General features: G+C 41.9%; 1 protein-coding gene across 2 annotated transcripts in view; it reads left to right on the forward strand.

Moving 5' to 3' along the window:
• Positions 1-21,895, forward strand: part of SORBS1 (sorbin and SH3 domain containing 1) — a 158,892-nt gene that overhangs the window by 60,301 nt on the left and 76,696 nt on the right. For both annotated transcript variants that reach the window (XM_057377070.1, XM_057377071.1), the window contains one exon: positions 15,441-15,548. The gene's annotated coding sequence lies outside the window, so the exon portion shown is untranslated. The remainder of the gene's footprint in view (positions 1-15,440; positions 15,549-21,895) is intronic.

The following is a 21,895-nucleotide window of genomic DNA, read 5'->3' on the forward strand; positions in this document are numbered from 1 at the left end:
CTGCATCTCCACACAAGTTCTTGCTATTTGTAACAGCATAGTTTCCATTTGTCATGACAGACTATTTCTAAGCTTTGCTCATTAGTTAGGACTGGAATATATCACTTTATTTGTTTCTGTAGATGCTTTCATCAGAAACCAAGTCCAGATGTAGCGGGTTGGCAGTAGATCAGGTTGAACCACCCGAGGTTTTGCTGAGACTAAATAAGGCTTAAATATTTTCATTCTGTTTCCTCTTCACCTTACTTATCATGCTGGCATTGACAGAAGCAAGGCTGCTTTCCTGAGTGCTGATCACCCTTCTGCATAGTCAGTAAGTGCTGTTAGCAGTGTTTAAAATACAAGTGACTTGTTGATGCAAGAGAGAGACAGGGGTTTGAATAGCTAACAYTCCTTGTTTTGGCAAGCCTATTAAGATGTCAAGTGGCTCCTACAGTGGACAGGATTCTGAGACCTGCAGTAGCAAAATCCTGACATTTGGAACTGGCAGAGAGCCCTGAAGGTAACAGTGCACTCAGTCTGTTTTCACAGTGATTCTCCTCACAGGTCTATATCTGGTAATAGGCTGCCTGCCGCTTGTAATTTGCATGGCATTCGTGACTAATTGCCAACAGCGTTTTCGCCTATCAGGAGCAATGCCTAATCAAACACTGCCTCTCTGCAACTCTGGGCAATTACCATGTGTGTTACAAGGTGTATTATATGCCTGGTTATTGGTAAACACCAGTATTGTACTGACTTTTGCCATCTACGTCCTGAAGAATGCTGGTGGAAGGCAACTTGCTGTAAGACATGGCTGCTTTTCTGTGTGTGGGAGCCAAGAGTGAGCAATAGTTTAAACTTGGAGTGGAGTGTGTGACAAAATGCTGCTTTAAGGGTKCTGATGCTACCAAAAGGGCCTCACTGGTGAGGCAATTAACTTTAAGTCACCCTCTGAGAATAGAAGACACAATGTCCAACCCCTCAARTTGAGGTCTTGGAGCGATGTGGGCTTCATGGAAAGTGCTGTTCTAATTTTCAGCAGCTGAGTTACTAAAGCAGCATGACTTGGCATCTAGTTATAGAAGAGGTTGGGGAAGGAGATTGCTTGCCAAATATGCAAAGCATTTGTGTGATTTACTTCAGCAAAGACGTGAAATACATCCTACTCAGTCTGAGCTAAGAAGGAACCCTGGGGCTAAGAAAGCACAGAGTTCTGAATGGCAAATGCAAAGTGGAAAAGCTGTGAACTCCCAAGGAGGTGCCTGTTGCCAGCCTGTGGCAGTGACAGACCTACCTCTGGATCAACCCCCTAGGTCAGTTCTCTGTGTGACACAGAGGAATAGTGGATAAGATTTGGTAGAAGATGAAAGTGAATTTAGGCTCCTGTTTCAGAAGAATTCCTGCAGTGTTTTGTGGAACACAGAGTGCTGTTGGAATTTCCAACTGCTATTAACTGCAGATACTATTTTAGTTGCTGGTATCAAATCTGTTGAATCATCTATGTATGGACTTTTGACTTCTGAAAGCTCTGAGTTAGAATTTGTTCTTTGCTTGTCTGGGGTTAGGCTTCCTGAATGCTTTCCTGTGAATTATGCARATGATGAGGAGAAAGCCAGAGTACATCCAAATTTGGTTCACASAAGTTACTGGTAGAATTCATATGCATTGCAGAATTTTGTCTCCTTCCAGGAAATGCATGTACCAGAGACCTCAGTGAATGAGTCATTCTTGTATGGAAGATCTCATTCTGTACAACTGAGATAACTCGCTCTGAGAYATGGAATCTAAACTGCATTAAAATAAGTCAAGTCACCCTCCTGTTTGCAAAGTACATGCAGAATTCCTCTTTCCTTCTTGCTACATGACCATTTTCTGATAGCAAAGCAAGTAATTTGTACGTCAGGTCCATGAGAAGAGCCTTTAACGGGTACACTGTGACAGAAATGTGTGCATGCTGTGAAGGTAAGTTATGGGAAAACTGCACCTTCAGGTCACAGATCACCCCACCTTCCTCAGTCTGTAAAGAAATAGCAGGATGGATATAACAGCACTGACACAACCTTGGTAAAGTTAGTAGTGAATCATATTTCATACGAGTTCTTCAGCAGAKCAACTTTCATTTCATCAGCTCCCCYCTTTTTCAAGGGTCTTGCTCTTATTYCTGTTAAACAAAGAGCTGCCACTGTATTGCTTTTGAAATGGGGCTCAGGAATTCACTTACATAAAAATGCTTTGAAATCAATGGGTGCTTTGCCATAGARCATGCCATGTTCATCTCCTGCACACAAAAGTTTTATTGTCACTGCATCATCAACAAGACAAAGAGGTGTGATAATTGCTGGTTCAAGGGGCTGTGGAAATTGTGGGCCTGGTTAAGAAATTCTTCCAATGTGGAGGTGGCTTTGGGGTGAAGCTAAGACCCAACAGAGAGTCCGTGTGCTTACCTCTATGACATGCATGTGCATGGATAGTTGAAGCAACTTCTGAGTGTTCCAGAGCCTCTTCAGACTGTTCTGTTTGRCCCCCACTTCAAAAAACCCAGGAAGTGTCTGGTGCAATAAAAGATGTGAAGAGAAAATAAAATTTTTTTATGACTGTGAAATTTTACTCAGCTTCTTTTGGCATGTAATACAGCTGGAACTTCTGTAACGTATGTGAGCTATGGGGAATCTAGAATGAAATAGCTCTTTTAAAGTTTGAACTTGTTTCAGGAGTATGTTGTTGTGAACACATTACAAATAACAGCATAACWGTTCATCACAGTCACCTTCTCTGTGTACAGGCCTTACAGATTTTAGCTGTCAAGAAACAAAGAACTGAGCCTGTAATACTTTGTGCCTCTCAATACAGATCTTTGGAATTGGGATATCTTCCTAACTCATTCCACTCCTGTCATGATGGGAGCAATCCCGTTTAATTTCAGGGAAATGTGATGAAAATGCTGGCTTTTGCTTGCTGAGAATAGGAGAATAGTGCAATGGAAGTTCCCAAGATCCTGGCTTAGCAACTGTATACTACATGTCTTTGTTAGTGTTTGAACATCTGTTTAGTAACCCCCAAGTTAGTTTAGTGAGTACCTTCCTCTTTTCAGGACAAAACTAATAATGTTTCAACAACTTGTTGAAAATGTTTTGGCCCAGYGTCATTATAGCTAGCTGAGCTGTGCTGTAATCAAGCCAAGCCCTTTGTGATCTGAATGGGTGGATAAAAAAAAATTTATACTGTTATAACCAAATACAAAGCACTGGTCTTGTGAAACATGGGTCACTTTTACTATGAAGTCATGTTCAGAAGGTCTTTTCAACCCTTACCATCCAGGGGAACTCATCTGCTTGAGCCAAAGCATTCTCTGCTTCTGAATGCACAACCAAGCTCTGCTTAGCAGCCCCTTTGCTAGAGCATGTGAGCTGCTTACATGGGGAGTGTCTGCTAAATTTCAAGCCAGTGTTCAGAAAATGCAGGTGTGATAAATGATGGATGGGCGAAAGGACACTTTATTCTCCACAGCACTGATTTGGTCTAGCCAGTGAAGTTCCATGAAGTCCAGGTACAAATTTCAGTTCCTGGGTCTGAAGGAGGGGAGGATCTGTGTAAAATCGGTCAAAGTGTTAATAGAAAATTCACCCAACCAAGATGTGGTCTCATAAATGGCAACACTGTCTGAGGCTGAGGTTTTGACTTGTATTAAATGTATGAATATTTGCAGATACATCAGTGAGGGTAGCTAGAATCTTACGCAGCACTGAATAAGGAACAAGCTGAGTTTGATCTGGATGTCTAATGCCAAATAATTACTCATGTACTTCTTTCAGGTTTTAATACTTTTCTGATTTTTAAATATGAAAAAATGTGAGTTATATCACCTCAGGACCGTTTTAAAAATCACCGGAGTATTGGATAATCTTGTCTTAGTCAGGCTTCCAGATAGTATCCCTTTCTCATTTCAAAATTCTGCAACCATATTTGACAGCTCTGTGCTATCCTGGACCTCTTTGCTGCTCTCATCAAGCATGTGCCTGAGTTGTGTCCTGGCGCCAGTGTGTAATCTGCTGTATCTTTTGTCTCTAACTTTTTTTTTTAAAATGATAAGTCTGAAGAGTTTATAGTTCATTTGAGTTTTTGTGAGGTTGTCCTCATCTYTTAGATATTTAATGACCATATTAGGGAACCTATGAAAGCCCAGAGAATCTAGTTTATAGAATTAATTCTGAAAGTTTAGTATGCTCACAGAATGTGAAAAACAACTTGACTTGATGGCTGGCATTTTATGCAAAGCTGTAAACAAGAGGAGAGTAATCAAAGCTTGGCTTGTTCACTGATGTGAACTTTAATATTATCTCATGGGAAAGACAAGAAAAGGCCACTTATTCAAATTCAAGGATAGTATCTATTTTGGCAAGTAACTCTTGGCATAGGTACAAAGATACATAGGTCATGCTGTTGTTGTACCCTTTGACCATCTAAAATGTAAGAGGCCAACATGCCAGTGCAGGACAAGGAAGCATTGATGTTCATGTAGAAAGAGAAAATCTAAGGGGTGTTCTGCACAACCTGAGCAGATGTGCTCCATTCTTAACCATGTTACATTATATCTCACATTTCATTGATATTTAGCTATGAAGTCTGTGTGCCTCTGCATTTTGACAGAATCACARTGAATAAAAGGACTTTCAATGCAATAACAAGGTGGTTGTAGGTAATCTGTTATGAGGTATGTGGATTTTTGAGCAGTACTGAGATCTTCTGTGTTATTTTAATTTTTAGGGTTTTTTTTTATTTCTTCTGAGTTTTTCATATTGTTCTTTATGCTTATTTTCTGTAGTCACAAAGAAGGCTGAGGTTCTTAAATATTTATATGATCCACTAATTTCAAAAAAATATTAGCCCTTTAAGGAAGGTGGCTATACCTATTCTGCAAGAGGATGGAGCCATTGTAGCTCTTCTGCGTGGAAGCACAGTGCTCACTTTTGCAGAAAATGCTGGTTGGCTCTGAAGGATGATGCCCAGCCTGGTCTTTAAGGGGAAGTCAGCCTGTGTGAATGTAAGCAGCAAACACTGCCTTGGCCATATGTAGAGATACATGAGAAATACCCACATCTTACAGTGGATGCCTGGAGGATGCTGTGAAGTTCTGTTCATGGTATTGCCACTTCAGAAGTTCTTGAATCAGAATGTTGGTTCCCCCCATCTCAAATTAAGCTCTGTTTGTTATGTAAGAATATATATTAGAATTACTTTACTTTGCCTTCTGGTGCTGATCTTTCTTGGTTCTCCAAGTTTTTTTCTTCACCATGAGTGTCAGTAACTCCTTTTTTATTTTGGGGGTTGTTTTTTATTATTTATCTTATATGAAAGGTGAGAGTCTCATGCAATCTCTCATTTCCATCAGTTGTGAATTTATGAAAACATTACACGTTGTAGGAACTGACAACACCATACTAGATGTGCAGTGCCCAACGGTATCTTTGACTGGGAGGTGGCATTTTGGGCTGTGCCCATTCTTAACTGACTGGGAGATTTTAGATGGTTTAGAGCAACTCTATTGAGGACAATTCTGAATGGGTTCAAGCTTCAGGAATTCCCCAGGAGATTTTTGGTTAAAAACTGAATGTTGTTACTTAACTAGAGCTATGTGTGAATAATTCAGTATTTCTGCAGTGACATTTTGGAATTATTTCAGTTTCTGGAAGTGTGGATTTAAAAAATCTGGGCTGTTTTTTTAGCATGGGAGCTTTGTTGAAGARAGGATGACTTTTAAGGCCATTGTAGAAGAAAATTAATCTGTCAAATCTTGTGTGCTTCGGGGAGGTCTGGGTATGAAGACCAAAGATGGAGTTTTTTGGTGCTCGTCTTCATTCACAAGAGCAGACAGAGTCACAGTTGGGGCAGACTTTAGSGGGAGGATGCTTGAGCTGAAGTCAGCAACTTGCTGCTGTGCTGGTTAGATTTCCAGCTCACTAGAGTAAAATTACCAGTCCTTCTATCAGACAAAACTGCAGCCTTGCTCACTGGCATTGGCTCATTGCAAAACTGTTGAGAATCTGAACTGTTGAATGGTTTGAGCATCCGTCACACACAAAACCATGTAAGGGCCAAACAGGAATTTTACAGACTGTTTAATTCAGAAAGAGCAGACCCTGTCTGAAGGCACAAGTATAAGGCTGCAGACAGAAGAGAGAGATGCCTTTGGGCTGATTATTCTTGTAACTCTTGATGTAGCTCTGCTAGTTGTAGCTAATATTTATGTTAATATAATTGTCTAATCATTTTTGAAACCAGAAAAGATATTTCCCTACAGTGTTCCCTTCTTGCCCTGTGGTAATAAATTCCTCAGGCTGGTTTTCATGCCAACTTTGAAAATTAATTTTTATAAAAGGATACCTCTTACACGTAGTGCCTTCTTATAGCAGGGAGCAAGATAAATCAGTGCGTCCCAATTTTGCTTCAAAATTATTCATTCATTATTTGATTTGCAGCCTGAAATTTATCAGCTTTTCTTCTATGCTTCCATCTTTTCCAGCTCAATATTCCTTTAATCCTTCTTTGTAACCTCAATGTGTGTTTGTCATTTGTCTTTTAAGTGCTGATTTAATTCAGTTGTCTAATCTTTACAAGGTTTCTTGGTATTATTTAATTATACATTGGTTAATGAGTCAGGTTTTCTGGGCTGCTGCTTCAAGAGTCTGCTTGATTCTTACTGTGGCTTTTGCCTGGATCATTATGAATCCCAGCCCAGCTCATGGTGTGGTCCTTGGACTTCCACATCTTCCACATACCTGGTTCAGGCTGCTTCTTCCATTATTCTTTTCCTGTGCTTAAGACAAGGAGGAATTGTCTTCTATCATGTCTCTAAGRCCCTGCCACCCTAGGTAGGGTGGTGCATAGTCCAGAAGAAACAGCAGCTTTGAGATTGTCCYCTGTGTTCTTTCAGCATCCCGTAGCAGTGTCCTGCAGAGTGAAGTAGCTGTAACTTGCCATGCTCTGCCCCAAACAGTGACCCTCTGAGAGCTGCTGTTTGATCAGGTTTAGACTCTTAAAAAGGCTGTCTGAGCAAAAGATGTTTCTTTGTGAGTTGTTTTCACCCTTTTCAAGGATGCCTGACAATTGCTGTTGCCACAATCATAACTGATGTAACTGAGTCACTTGCACTGTTCAAGCACAAAAACACAGAGTTGGAGGTGAMTCTCATGAGAATTTGTCTCATAGTGGTTACAATCAAATTTCTTCTGTCATGTATAAAGTCATCMAAACAACATGAGGTTTAAAGAAATACGAAACGTTAACTCGTTCTTTAGAACAGAAAGTGTTCCTCTTTTCCTCCTGATCAAGAATCTTTTGTGCTTTGTTTTGCCGAGAATAGACCATGTTTTCAGGGTCTGAGTCTAATTTCTGAATTACAAGAGCAACAAAAAGAAGTCAATTTTTAAARTGTCAGCAGAAAAATAAAATAAACCTGTGTGCAAACCTGTGGGCAGTGGCATGTAAGCACATTGGTGGAGATGGAGATAAAAGCAGGCAATGTGACTTGCTTCCATGAGACATGGTTGCAGTTTCATTAAAACGTGGAGCCAATGTGCAGAGAAAGCAGAGGTGCCTTTCACATCAGTTACGCAGCTCATGGACTGTGTCTTGTAGCTTTTCTATGAACTGATAGTGACCCCACGCAGTGCATTGTTCCTTTGCTCCTTTCCATCTGTCAGTGTTTCAGCTTCTCAGATCACTAGAGGCTTAATATTGATTTTTGGATATGTCCTAAGTTCGCCATAAATTTTAGATAGTGGCCTTATACTGCTAGAAAAATTGAGACACCTTCACCCCAAAATATACCCTTTAATAAATAGAAGATGTTTGCAAATTGTGACAATCTATGTATGGSCCTCTGGGAATGCCTGAGCTGAAAGAGAATCACCACCACCTTGGTAGTTATCGATCCCTGCAAGGCAGATCTTTCTTTCCATGGGCTATTTCAGCCACTTTGCTCTTTGTTGTCTATATTTTGGTATCTGATCATCTCTGTTTCGGTATATGCATGGCAGCACCAAGTAGTGACGTTTGTGTGTATCTTTGCCCAGCATRTTGTGATTTCATTTGCAGGCAGTACAGTGCCTGTGATAGATCAGACTGATTCTGCTCTGGCAATGGTACATCTGCCTGACATGCCCCATTGCTCCTGCAATCTATGGCCGAATCCTCTTTGTCCTTCCACTGTTCCTTTTCTCATTTCCATCTGTTTGTCATTCCAGAGTTTCTTGAATAATGGAGACACAGCAATTGCTTTTGAGATGTGTCATAAGCTTGTCATAAGCATTTTCTTTCCTTCAGTAGCCTCCTTAGCCAGGCAGTGCAGTTGCAGGATACAGTAAGGGGAATTGACAACTTATTCCAGCTGTTATTCACTGAAACTTATTCAGCTGAAGCAAATGCCAGTGGCTTTTCTGTGTGTTTCCCTGCTTGCTGTCCACRTTGATTTTCTATTATTCTTGGTGAAAATACGGAGGCCTCTTTTTTTAGCTCCTGAAATTTAAGGGGGCCTCATTGCTTGAAGTGTTGGACCAGGAGAGATTAGGGAGATGAGGAAAACAAGTGCTTTTACTTTAAAGGATTACTGATATAAAATCTAAGGCTATAAAATCTTTCCTGTTCTCAATTTTGCATGCTTCACTCTTTCTGTGTTCATTGAGGAAAAATTCATTACCATAGTTGTTAGCTGTGAAAAATTATATTCACTGTGGAGTTAACTCAGGCAGCTGGATTTAAAGTCCCAGTTTTATTTACAACTTTCTAATGTTTGCTTCAAGCTATGATAAAGATGTTATAATGTAGGGCTCCAAGTGATTTGCAGAGCAGTCAGGTAGAAATAAAATGCTGTCTTCTGGTGTAGTGTCTTGAGAGGCAGAGGGAGGATGCAGATTCCTGCCTTCCATGGGAGTGTCGGGTGCTGGCTGTGGTCCTGAGTGGTCAGAGTACAGCAGTGCTGTGACCAGACAAGCGTGGGATCCCTGCAGCCCCCGAGCTATGGCTGCTGCTCCCCTCACAGCTTAGAATACCTCTCTTCTTCCTGCGAATCTGCCTCACGGTGAGKGGAGAACTACAGTCTGAGGGAAGCATTTTCATCCTTGTACAAAGCCCTTCATGAGTGGCATTGCAGGGTGAGAAGTCTTTCACTGCTTTCTATTTCTCTCTTCCTTCCTTGCTGGTAAGATCTCGGTGAGATTTAGTTGCATTGTTTTGCCCTCTCCCTGGAATGAGAGGCTATTGTTTCCTCCTAGAGAAGTGTAATCAATGCAGTGCCCAGAGGCCAGGTCACTGTGTTTGACCCTTTGCCTTGGTCAGTGACCTACATTTCATTCAAACACAGTTGGTAAATAGTGGCACTTCTTATGTCTCTAAGATTTATGTAACAGACAGGGAAAGATTAGAATTGGAGATATCTCTTACTATTCTGAGGCCCTGGGCTGCCAGCCAATTTTACTTCTTGAGAAGCAAGTGCACGGTTTTGTGAGTATGAAGGTGTGACTCATTCTCCTCCTTGACATGCTTTAAAACATGCACCAAGTGCTGATTTACATGAGGATGCATTGAGGCTCTGCTTGAGCTGACAGCACTTGGTGCACTTTAATCTTACATGTGGATAGAGGAAATGAGTTAATCTGCAGTTAAATATAGAGGTGGTGAAAGAGGTGGGAAGGGGAGGGGTTGACTCTAATCTCACTTAGGTTGGGGTCAGCCCAGAGTAACCTCTGTATCTGGATGGTATTACTCTGGGCTAAGTCATATCTCACCTCTCTGGAGCTGACAATATTAGCTAATGGAAAACGRCAACAAAGTGAGAATGTGCCCTGAGCTCTGGCATCGCTGCTGTGCTGTTCTTTCTGATCACCATCTACATGTTGGTGACACCTTTTTTTTTTCTTCCTTTCAAGAGGCAATGAGTGAATTGTAGGTGAAAGCAAATGCATGTTGCTGAAATTACATTTTAAGGATTAAATCTGAGTGTTGATCAGTGTTGATCTACAAGATTGGTTCTTTGTGATTGTTGTGAAGATGTACCATGACCTTGTTCCTTTGTGTTTTTGTTTGTTTTCTGTTTATTCCTGACCTCAGTTTTGAGCTGGGGATGTAGAAGAATTGAGAAACAACTATGCCTGTTCTGTAGATACCCACTCCTCTTCTTCCTTTGTGTGTAGCTGTGCTCTTAAACTCTCTGTTAGACTGAGCTGCCACTTAACCATTCTTTCCAGCTTCCTCCATGTCTAAATGGGTATTTTGGGGGGAGAAGCCTACATTAATGGTTTGTATGTATTAGCTGCTTCTGGACAGTTGTTCTTCGGCAAAGTGCTTCTGGAATGCTGCCTGCTGGTTTGCCCAAGCCAAAGAGGCACACCTGAGCAAACAGAGGGTGCTTTGCACCAGGCTGACCCTGCTGCCTGTGCCATGGGGGTGTATGCTGCCTGCACTGTATTGGACTAGAGGTGAAATGGATTTTGCTGACTCACTTTGACAGGTAAAAGCAGTCTTTTGGACATGGACTGAACAAACCTGAAAGGAATTTTGGCAGCAGCCTCTTCTTAGGAGGCAGCTCGAGTTAATTTGTTATGTGCTGGCAGTGTTTTCTCAACAGAGTTGAGCCCAAGTAGTCCATGTAAGGAATTTGCATTTAGAGGTCACATATTATATAGGTCGTGTTTGTTGAGCAGTAGGTGGAGAAAGGCAATGGTTTACATAAGCTCACTAAATTAAAAGGTCTGTCAGTTAGAAGAGTTCATTTTTATACTGGAGAAAATCTAAGCCAGTCTTGAGAAATCAAGATCTACCCTGGAATRTACTTTTGCTTCTTCTGATGACTTTGCTGAAAATGACATGCTTTAGCAGGATTTGGCCTTGCATGTAGATTAGTAATAGCATCACGGTTATCTTCAGTGTTTCTCTTGGCCCAAAGCAATATTCTTTGAGCCATTCTAGCCCCTAGGTACAGGCTGAACTCTGGCCATTTGTCCCTAAGCAGTCCATATTCATAGCATGTAGGCAGTTTGTTTTGTAAAATCTAATGAACTATCCAAAACCCAAAGATATTAGAGATGGCTGGTCAGTAACAATTTGATGGTGATGATTATTTGTAGTTAGCAAAAATATTATCAGAATTTGATCTTTGCTACACTAGCTGAGGATGGAATTTTTGTTGTATTTGATACTTACTAAGCTCAAACTCTCATGATGGAGTGTCTCAGAAAATAAATTTTTAGAATGTCCATTGATATATCCTCTTAGCTGAATGACAAGACTTCCAGAGTGGAAGGACATAACTGTATCTGAGACTGAGGACAAGCATCAGCTTTGCAAACAGTTGCTCAGGTTGAAGACAGGGACCCTTGTCTGGCCTTCCATTGCTGCTTGTTGCTTCATCAATACCAATGGTTGAATTCACTTGCAGCTTTGCCAGCTGAAGGGTACATGTGAGTGCTGTKTGATCAGCATTGAGAAAATAGATGAGCTTAATTTATCTTTACTAGTTGTTCAGTTTAACTTGGTGGAGTCAGCCTTCTGTGGATTATGAAGTGTTCACTTGGACACCTCTGCTGCGAGCACTGCGGGGATTGTAACCTCCAGCAGGTGGGATGGTGAAAGGCTGTTCTCAGTGAAAATGCTTTCAAAAGGTGGGTGTCAATTTTCAGCCATAGAGGCAGTATAGACCATGAAAAGAGCATTGTGCTAGGAGAGCTGGAGTCACAGTTTGTTCCTGGCACTGATTCGGGTGTTAGGTGATCAGGTCAAATCCCTCCTCATCCGTGCATCTTTTTCCCCTTCATGCATCTTGTCCATTTAAATCCCTTGAAAAGGGGCTGCCTGTTCTTATGTGGACAATGGCAAAATATTTTTATCCTGCTAGTCTTACAGAGCTGCTTGAATTTGTTATTTTCTAAATGGTCTTTAGATCTAAGTATTGTTTGTTGATCTTAGTTTCTTACTCTTTGCTTTTCCATTGCAAAGCTGGCCCCACACTGATGTGTTTGATTATGTTTTCATTGCCATTGTACTTGCTTTGATTTTGCAGCTCAGTGCCCAAAGCACAGGGCGCTGTACAAACACCATGATGAAGTCAAGCAGGGTCAGCCCCTTTCTCTTTTTACCTTGAAAACAATGTGAAACTCCTATGTTTCTTTTGCTTGGCACCTCCAGTTCTTGAGCTGGAGGCTGTGTATGTGTGTGCTGCCCTCCTGTTGTGTTCAGGTGTGAGATCACTTGGAAAGTGTTTTCCATTGCAGCCTAAGGGGGTGCTGGAAGCTGTGTTGTCTGCTTGGTTGTGTGTGAGCTCAGGCTGTGAAGTGTGGAAAATTACTGTGAGAATAGAGCATGCTGAGCTGATGTCGGTGTCTACAGTGGGTTAGTTGGGACTAGGTGGAGTTACCAGGGCTGAAAAGTGTATTCATAGACTTGTCCTGCTTGATCATGCCTGGTCACCGTCTGCAGCAAGAAATTTTCTCCTGTTTCTCACCTCTCCTTTTTGCTTTTGGCAGCATTCCTTTCTCCATAGGGATGTRGTTTGAATGTGGCCTGTGTCCAAGCCTTTTCAGAAGTCCCTGACTGTTATCTGAAAAAGGGAGAAGGAAAAAGAGAGCTTGATTCTGCACTACCATAGTATTGCCAGCCAATGTATCAATCCATAGCATGGAATAAAGCAGCCTCCASAAACATCTATAAAACTGTGGATGTTGTTACTGTTGTCGTTTGGACTCATGCCTGTGGTGTTCCTGCTAYTCCCTTTCCATGTCATTCTGAAAAGCCTCCGATACTGGGTTTGGATACCAGGGCAGTCTGAGGCTGTAGCTCAATGCAGCAGAACTACAAAATCTGCAGTTTGKGTTAAGCCACAGTGATTTATTTGTCTCTAAACTCAAGACCTATCAAGAGTTAGGGAAACCTGTAGTTATAAAAATTAAAGGAAAAAAAAAAGAAAACTCTCAACTCTGCAGGGAAGCCTCTTTATCAGAAGTGTGGTGAGATTTTGGGTTGGTTTGGTTTTGTGGTGGTTTTTAGTTTTCTTCTCCATTCACTTGATTTACTCACCTGCTGCATTCATTCAAAGTTTCTGTGTGGGAGCTGCTTTTTGTAGCTCATTGAGCAGCTCAGCTATCATTGGTGCATGTTGCTGGTTTCCTGTGCAGGCAGAATCCATGTATTTTTTGTATTATTATTAGAAATTCTTTCAGCAGTCTTTCCTTTTACAGTGGAAATCAAACTTTGAAAAACAGATAAATCCAGAACACAGCTGAGTACTAACAGAATTAAAATCAGAATATGTTGAAAAGTTTTTGGGGGTGTCTGTTCTCTCTGGCACTCTCAGGTCCCTAATTTTGGTGCCATTATGGAAATTTAAGATTGTCTCTAACAGCAGTAGGTATAAAGTTTRTCTAAACTGAATCTTTTAATGAGCCCTGCATTGATTTTTCAGCAAAAATGGCTTTTTATGGTCCTCCAGTAGCTAAAGTGGGGCACATTTCCAAGGGGAAGGTTTGAATGTTTTGGTGTCTCTTCTAGACTGGGGCACAAACCAGCCATAACCTGCCTCTATTCTCTTGTCTGGCTGAGTTCCCTGGCTGAGTGCCAGCTTAGAGCCTTGTAGCAATCCACAGCACCAATGAAGTTTCTATCATTTGGGTTTTGTGCCATTTACCCTCTCCTCCCCCTCTCAATCTTGCTCTCGGTCCTTGTGATAACAGTTCTCTGCTTTGGGCAGCTTTTGGTAGTTGGGACTCTGGCCAGCTTCAGCCTTTTGCCAACTCACAAGGACAAGGCAGGTTGGGAAAGCAAACAAACTGCAGTTAATRCCAGCAGGGCAGCTTCTTGTGTTGCAGGAAAGCCAGGGCTTGACCTTGCCACTGGAATATTAACTCTCTCGATGCATACTCTGGGCACCTGTATAGGAAATTTTCTTTCCAATGCTTTCAAATGTGTGTCCTTTCGCTGGTCCCTTTATATGTGTCCGAGGTGGAAAAGCTATTAGATCATCCTGCACAGAAAACTCTCATTTGTTTCTGCTTCTGTTTTCCTGGGACTTATTCTAGTTTTATTGAAAAACTACCCTGGTTCTTCTAGGCTCATTGCTGGTGATCTTCATGGGTCTTGAAAGAGGTCTTGAGGCTTGTAAAAGCATTGTATTATTAGGGCTCTGTAAACATGGTCTGAGATGGCTCCYATGCAAGATCCTTGATACTCTTTATGGGTGCTTTTATCTCTGAGCATCACATTCTGCTTTCTCCATGTCGTGTTTATGCCCTGTGTGTACCGTCATGAGAATATCTAACTGGTGAGGTTTGCTGGCTGACAGGCTGGTTATATAGGGCCATTGGAGGTTCTGGTCTTGCACTGCTTGTTGAAAGAAATGTGACTTCACCCCCCTCAGAACCTGAATAAAATACCCACAAGGATTTGTTCAGTCATCCATTATAGGCATCAAACTTTACTAGTGGGTCTCCTCAACTTCCTTTTTAAGTGGTTGAATACAGAGGAGTATGAAGAAGGTAGTGTAGAGAAAGGTTGTGTTACCCTCTGGAAGAACCCCTCTTTCCACTCAGTACAGCAGGAGCTCAGGGTGACTGGCTGACTAGTTCAGCCTGATAAGTGACATGATTAAAGATGAGAGTGTCAATACTTACAAGTCAAACTGCAAAGGCATCTCACTACAGCAGACTGCTGTTAATGTTATTGACTGGAACAATGAAGGTACACAGCCATCTATCAAATCTCTGGCAGGTCTTACTRTTTAGACTTAATATTGGACTGGAGGTGAATAGTTTCATTTAGTCACCATCAGTGCATGCAAAAAAAAAATTAAGTTGTTCTGTGTGAATTCTGCCTGTGTCTGGCTAGCTGTGTATTCTAGCCAAGGTWTTTGTCTGAAGACCACCTAAAGTATATGTTTCTCAATATATGTTTGCTTCCTGCCTTTTTATTCCTGGCAATGGGGAGTTACATTTCATGGCTGTTGTCACCCCTAGTTCCCAATCTATTTCCACATTAGGGATAGCAGCAYAGATGTGTTTACTTCTTTTGTTTTGTATTTTGCAAACTAATATACTGAATGAAGCTGAAATCAACAATTATTTACATTAGTAAACCGACTGTAGGTTGTAAKGAGGCATTCTATTCAGCTTTCCTTGCTGCTTGAGGGGGAATCTCTAACAGAAAGGCAGGAAAACGGATGTRGTTTCAGCCTTCCCTGGAGAGAGCTGTAAATATTGGTTCTCACACAGAGAATGCTGGGATGCAGATCTGGGCAGACTGATGTTTATACTAATTATGCTATGCTTCCTGCATGGTAAGCAGAAGTAATTGTTTCATCTAAAAGTACCATTATTGTGTGAATGACTTATTGCTTTAGTACAGCCCTCTCTGTAAATGTGTTGGACAGTGGGACTAATGGCACTAATAAACATTTTCTTTCTCTTTGACTTCTGTAGGTATGAGCTGTTATGTAGCAGTTGCATGTGAAGAGAAGACAGAGTGCAAGTCATTGTCAGAGGATCCTGTCCTGAGCTGGGCCTGAAGATTTCATCCATCTGACTGGTGTGAGTAGCATGAAAGGGAGGGGRAGAAGCACATCACTGGGAGACCTTATCCTTAATTGAGGCACCAGAATCACATCTATCACTCTCACTTGAAGTGAACGAATTTCCATCCTAGCATCAGCCTACCYGGGCTGTGCAGCAGAAAGCTGTGTGGTGGCAAGAGTATCACTATAATACAGAGATGTTTTGGGTATGTGAGCCAGTCAAAAGCTCCAGTTCTTGACAGATAATCAAGCTCCAAGTGCTATTTTTGTGGTGATTCATGGATACATTAGATAAAGTATAGGATTCCCAGAAAGGATTAGATTCACCTTTACCACCATCAGATGTGTTCCTGTCTGTGTTTGTGACAAAATGTTTACTATCTGTATTTTTTACATGTTCCTTGTTTGTTATCTGCATTTATGACATCCTTTTCTATTTATTTTGATCCTAGTGCCAGCAAATATTCTGGGCCTCATTCTACATCAGAAACAGAGGGAAGGTAGTGGGATTTTGGAATTTTCTCTTCAGGATGACTGCTCTGTGGAGCCTGTTTGTGATCAGGAAGGCAAAGGTCAAAACAGCAGTCACCAAAGACTGAATTTCTGGCTTTACAGAAGTGGCACATACAATTCTTTTTGGCTACTTCTTTCTTTGTTTCTGAAAACGCTGAAAGCATTGGGGACAATTTTATCCTCTCTTCCTACTTCCCTTTTCTCTGCTCTAGTAGTCTCAMATTGCAGCTCCATGAATAATTATCCCAAGTCCTTTCCCATATAACATTGTACCTGATGTTTGTCACCCTGCCACAGTCACATTCATACTGACATTATGATTCTCAAGGGTTGCTTATGTCTCTCTCCTTGGGGGATACACAACCCTTCCAGTGAGGCTGCATCAGCCTCTTTCATGCTGAACGTGCAGAGGCTTATCAGCTGGTGGTGCTGCCTTTTATGAATTAGTTCTCTCTAAGGAATTAAAGTTCAGGCTGTTGAACAGGAAGCTGGAGGAACTTCTGGGATATATCAAGCCAAATTTTATGTCATTTTCCTACCACTGCCTTATAMGCAAAATCACATTGGTCCACTGTTGAATGGGCACAATGGGGTGTTTTACACCCATCCTGAATATGCAATATCCTGTGTTTTGGCTGCAAAAGGGAGGGAAGCTCCCTCCTCTCAGTTTGACTGCTTTAGAGGGAAGAGAATGTGATGCTTGGTTCTCTTCTGGGCAAAAAGATGCAGTCAGGCATTGATCTGGAAAAAGAGCATCTCCAAGAAGCCTTGATTCTCAGAGACATGCCTGGGAGTCACTCTGCCTTGTGCTTGTGCTGTGGCTGACCTATGTCATCAGCCAAGTAATGACATCTGCRTTTCTTTCTTCCCTTAGTCTTGATGCCTGCTCAGTCCTACTGGCTCTCGTGTGACCTCAAGGCATGTCACATCTGTTCTTTAGGGAGTCCATAGCATTGAGTTCCAGGGCCTGAATAGCCCATGTAGGAGTTTGGAGAACAACTTACTCTTTCGCCCCTCTTCCAGCCTAGGTGGAGCCCTAAATGGCTCTTTTTACATTACCTTTTTTTATATGAGAGAAGAATGCATACTACATCAATGCAGTATGCATTGATCTTCAACTATGTCCTCCTGACTTTTAGTCCAGGCATTTGTCACTTACTGGAGACAAAACTGGAGAGTTCAGGCCTGTTAATACGGACCAAAGGTGCAGAAGGGGGAKGAGAACATCTAGCTGGTGCCCCAGGAAACAAAGTTAATCTGTGAAAGCACAGTGGGTGTATAGTGACTGAATCTTTTGCTGTCACTGGTGAGGGAGTCAAAACATGGAAAATGTAACAGTTCCAAAGCTCAGTTATTGAGAAAAAGTTCCTCAGTGTACACACAGAATTGTTGGAGAGCTGCTAAGGAGTTGATAYTCTTACTGATGGCCAGGTTTSCCAGGGCCTGCTGGTCAATAGCTGYTGCCTTATTAAGTTCTGGAATTTGTTGCTTTGGGTGAATGCTGAAGGTTATTCAGACAGGCTTCTGTAACGGGTAACAAGTCTTCTTTCACAACTTTCCGTTGGGTCAGAGCAGAATGTCTTCTAGAGAAAGGCGTTGGCCAGAATGTAGTGTTGACTCCAGCTGGTTGGTCACACCACCTCCGCACGGTCTCTGTCCATCTGAGACTGTAAAAGTTGTTTAAATGATGCAGCACTGTGCCAGAAACCAGAGCAGTGAGAGTGAGTTTAAAGAAAGTAGGAAAATGGAGYTTTCATTTTTTCCGTTGAATTTTCAGGAACAGATGGAGAGTCGATGAGGCAGAGATTCTGGAAGGGACAGTGTGTTTCAAACGTTTTCCTTAATGTCTTCCCAATCTGCTCATACATTYATAGCTCCTGCCTGTTTGGCACAGGGCAGTTAGTTTAGGATGTGAAAGTTTCAACACCCCCGAGCTTCCAGAGGTGGATGTTCCCCAAAGCCTGTTTAGCTGTGATTTTTGGGCTAGGGAACTTTCGATGCAAAGGGTCGTGGGAGCAGCTCATGGCCTGATGGGCAATGTCTTTGTTTACTTCATTCCAAGTCACTGAAGTGAAGGATRTGGTCTTTCTGGACAGTGACAATGACCCTGGAGCATCTTAACTGAGCATTGTACTGATCCTATTAGGATCAGTCCTGCCTCTTCTAAACAGCCAATGTGTTTTCTTTGGGGTTTTTTTGTTGTTTTTTTTTGTTTGTTTTCTTAATCTGGTTAGAGGCCAAGAAGAATCTAATCAGAGCCCAGCAGTGCACTGAGCAGCAGTCATTATCATTACTTAGTCATCCAGTTGCTATTTCTTTGCTCTGACAAGAGATGTTTGTGTGGTGGGAGCGGRGAGATGAGGGAAGATCAGCTTTTCTCTTCTTTCCCTTGGAGAGGTTCAAGCACTTCTCCTCTCCAAGTAACTGTACCAAAGTATTGCCCTTTGAAGACACATTAAAGTAACTGTGGCCTTCAAAACTCTGACATATCCCCATATCCACAGTTTAAGGGATAGAAATCAACAAGAAGGGGGGATTWAAACCATCATTAATTCCTAAAGGAAATGACTTTCGGCTGTGAACTGTAAAATATGATTAYTCTCTCATTAGCTTTCATAGCTACAAATGTAACTGGTTAATAATTCCAGCCAGCTGGCCAAGTTAGGATCCAAATTTCTCCTCAGCCTGGTGTTTTTGAGCTGGATTTTTGCTTATTAATGACACATACAGCAAATACATTGGACAGAACTGCTGGGACTTAGTTTCCATGAATGCCCAGGCTTGTCTACTGGAAGACATGTTGCTTCTTTTGGCTCTGTAGTTCTGTTCCTGGAGAACAGAAGATCACCTGTGGTTAGCCTGATTTGATATTTATTTATCCTTAGCACTTCAGGTGCAGGGAAAAGCATTGCAGGAAAATACTGAGATAGGGAGAAAGCCAGTCTGAATTTTCTTTGCTGTTTCTACTAGTTTCCTTCTTTAGTGCACTCCTGTATCTCCTTTTTTACCCTCAGTAACTTAGCAAATCACTGTCATTGGAAGAAGCAGTAAACTTGGGTGCTGGTGCAGAGATGTTAAATATCTGAGTATTTTGGGTCTAAAGAAAAATGAGAGAATTTTACAAAAATCAGCTTCTTTCTCTGTCATATAGGAGGTGATTTTTGTCCTGACTGTACCTTAAGGTTAATTTAAGCTCTACAGCACAAAGGTTAAGAGCAGCAGTAAACAGCTGGTGCCTTTAAAGAAGCTTTTAATATTGATTGGGGTGTATTCTGCTACCTTCATGGTCAGCGGTGCCTTTCACTGACTGAGGTGCTGCTTGGATCAGTAAGCACAGCTCTGGCCTAAACTAAGCTTATGAAGTGTCATTGGTCTTTTGTAGCAGAGGAACAGAGCCAGGGTTCTCCTGCCATGAGTAATCCAGTGATATTTGAGTACAGTCCTTGTGTCCCACACCGCATTTTGGCACATGATACAAATCCCAATGTGCAAGTTTTGCTTCCATTTTGCCTGAGTGTAAGTGGCAGTACAGGGTACAAAGGGCTGGAGATGCTTATGTGTAGGTGAGGATGCAGCCTGTATCAATCACATTCTGTAACTGCCATTAATTTTCTTAGGGCYTTCCTTAGGGTTAAAGCTGACCCCCAAGCTTTTCCCCTGCAGTGTTGTAGTTAGCAAGTCCTGAATTCCACAAAATTGCTTGGACCAGGGTCAGCAACTATTCAAGGTAGAGAGCAARGTTATACTTTCTTTTATGCATGGGAGTTAAAATAGGTCAGCAGATCAGTGGGAGCTGGAAAAAACTGCTACTCAGGTGTTTGCTAAACAGCTGATCACTCCCAGCTTGTGCTGGTGTAACACAGGCTGTCCAGCTCCTGTGGAGTTCTGCAGTCAGAAGCTAACACTAGCAGGTGCCATGCCTCTCACTGAAGTTTCCCTTAAGATGCTGTAGAGCCTGACTGCAGTTAATCTGTGATCCTACCAGGTGGTATTTCATTCTGTTTTAAATTAGGGATCTCCAGTCTGTAGTACAGCCCTTATTTTCAACAGCCAAAAGGGACACTAGGACACTTCTTCAATATTCACCAAGGAAGACAAGTTATGCATTTGCTTTTCTCAGCCATATGAGAAAATTTTTTAGCACTTTGTCTTGTGTTCTGCACTCTCCTCTCTGTATGCTTAGCAGGTTATGTGCTTTCGCTGGATTAATACACACTTTATTGTTACAAGTCTTGCTAGCCCTTAACTTCTGCCCTGAATACTTACTCCTACTGACAGATTAAGTTCCTATCTAGAGCTCTTAAARCACCTGTATATGTCTTTCAAAGGAGTTTTGCTGGTGGCAGTCTGAACCCYTCATGCCATGCAGACTCAGCTGGAAGTGCTTCCTCACTGCTTGGGCAGTTGAAGGGAGCATCCTGGCAGGCTGTAGGGGCTGCTGATGGCAGTATTTTGTTCTGTGGTGATTCTGCTTCCCRTGGATTTTGGCTGGGCAGAACTGAGACCTGAGTTCAGGCTCAGGTYTGAGGCATCCAAAGAGATCTGGGCGCTGGGAGCTTTGGGGCAAGGTARGGCTCATCTTTTATAGCAGGGAGGGTGCTGAAAAACCATCCTAACCAGAACCTGGGTGGCTGTTTTGTAACAGAGCAGGAGCTCCAGCCCAGCAGGGCAAGAATGTTGGGTGAATGAGTTTRTGCTCATTGACGATACTGGGTGGAACTCTGGCAGCAATGTATTATTTTGGCTGAGTTTTGTTTTGCAATTCAAACCCTGGAACTGAACTAAAACCACTAGCATGATGTAAGTTTGCTTGCTTTCCTCCTCCATCTGCAGRAGGAAGTAACTTCAATCACTTTTGTTTCACTCATTCTTTGTTTTAATTTTTGTTTAGCATTTCCCAGATCTATCAAAAGTACCTCCTTTTCTAAACTGTGTGTCACAACACCTTCTTCTGGTAGCTGGAGAGCCTAGTCCCATGGCATRTTGGGGTGGCATAAAAGAACTAGTATAGCTGAGTGACATTTACCAAAATAGAAAAAYTGTATGGATTGTGCAGCAAGACTTTCCAGAGTAGCTTATAACTGGGAAAATTATCCCTCCGATGAAAGCAAGTTTTTCCAGTGGCTAGCAAGCAGGGGTCCAGAATATCCTAGAAATGACAGCTGCTTCTGTTATGCCAAAGTCTTCCTTTGTTGAGAAAATTAATTTGTTCCTTTTGCTATTTCCTTCAGCCACCATGGTGAAGTTATCTTTCACAAAGACATGGCATTATGGGGAAAAACACAGCAGAGATTGTGCAGCAGCAGATGCCTGGAAAATTGCAGGGCAGAGTACATTAGCACAGTGGGTTGATGGTAAAACAGCAACACTTCATAAAGCTTTTTATCCTGCACTCAAGGYTGACTTTAGAAATAACCAAGCCAGGCAAAGCTTGCTGCTCTTAACCCAAGTGGAATTCTGTGAAAATTCACTTTTCAATTCAATTTTTTTCAAATTTTTCTGTAGCAGAAACTCCTCCCTCCTAGTCAAGCTGTTTGAAGGTTCTCTAAGCTGGTTTGTGCAAAGACCAGAAATTATTTAGACCTGACCATCCTAACTTTGGACCTGAGCCAGCTTCTGGATCCTTCCTTACTTTGCGTCTCTCTGGGTGCCGTGCTTTTATTCACTAGCTGTTATTTTTACAGTATGTTTTTTTAATCACAGTCATTTTTATTACCTGAAGACGAACTATCAGGAGCTTGTTTATAAGCCCCTGCTATACAGCAAGTAGGGCTTCCAATGGTCCAGACTCCACAACAGACTTGAAGGAGATCAAGGAGTTTGTCTGTGGATTTTGATGGGTGTCTCCTG

The sequence above is a fragment of the Malurus melanocephalus genome, unplaced genomic scaffold (assembly GCF_030028575.1).
Source record: "Malurus melanocephalus ecotype Western Australia unplaced genomic scaffold, MMel_1.1 scaffold_299, whole genome shotgun sequence".
Classification (NCBI taxonomy): domain Eukaryota; kingdom Metazoa; phylum Chordata; class Aves; order Passeriformes; family Maluridae; genus Malurus; species Malurus melanocephalus.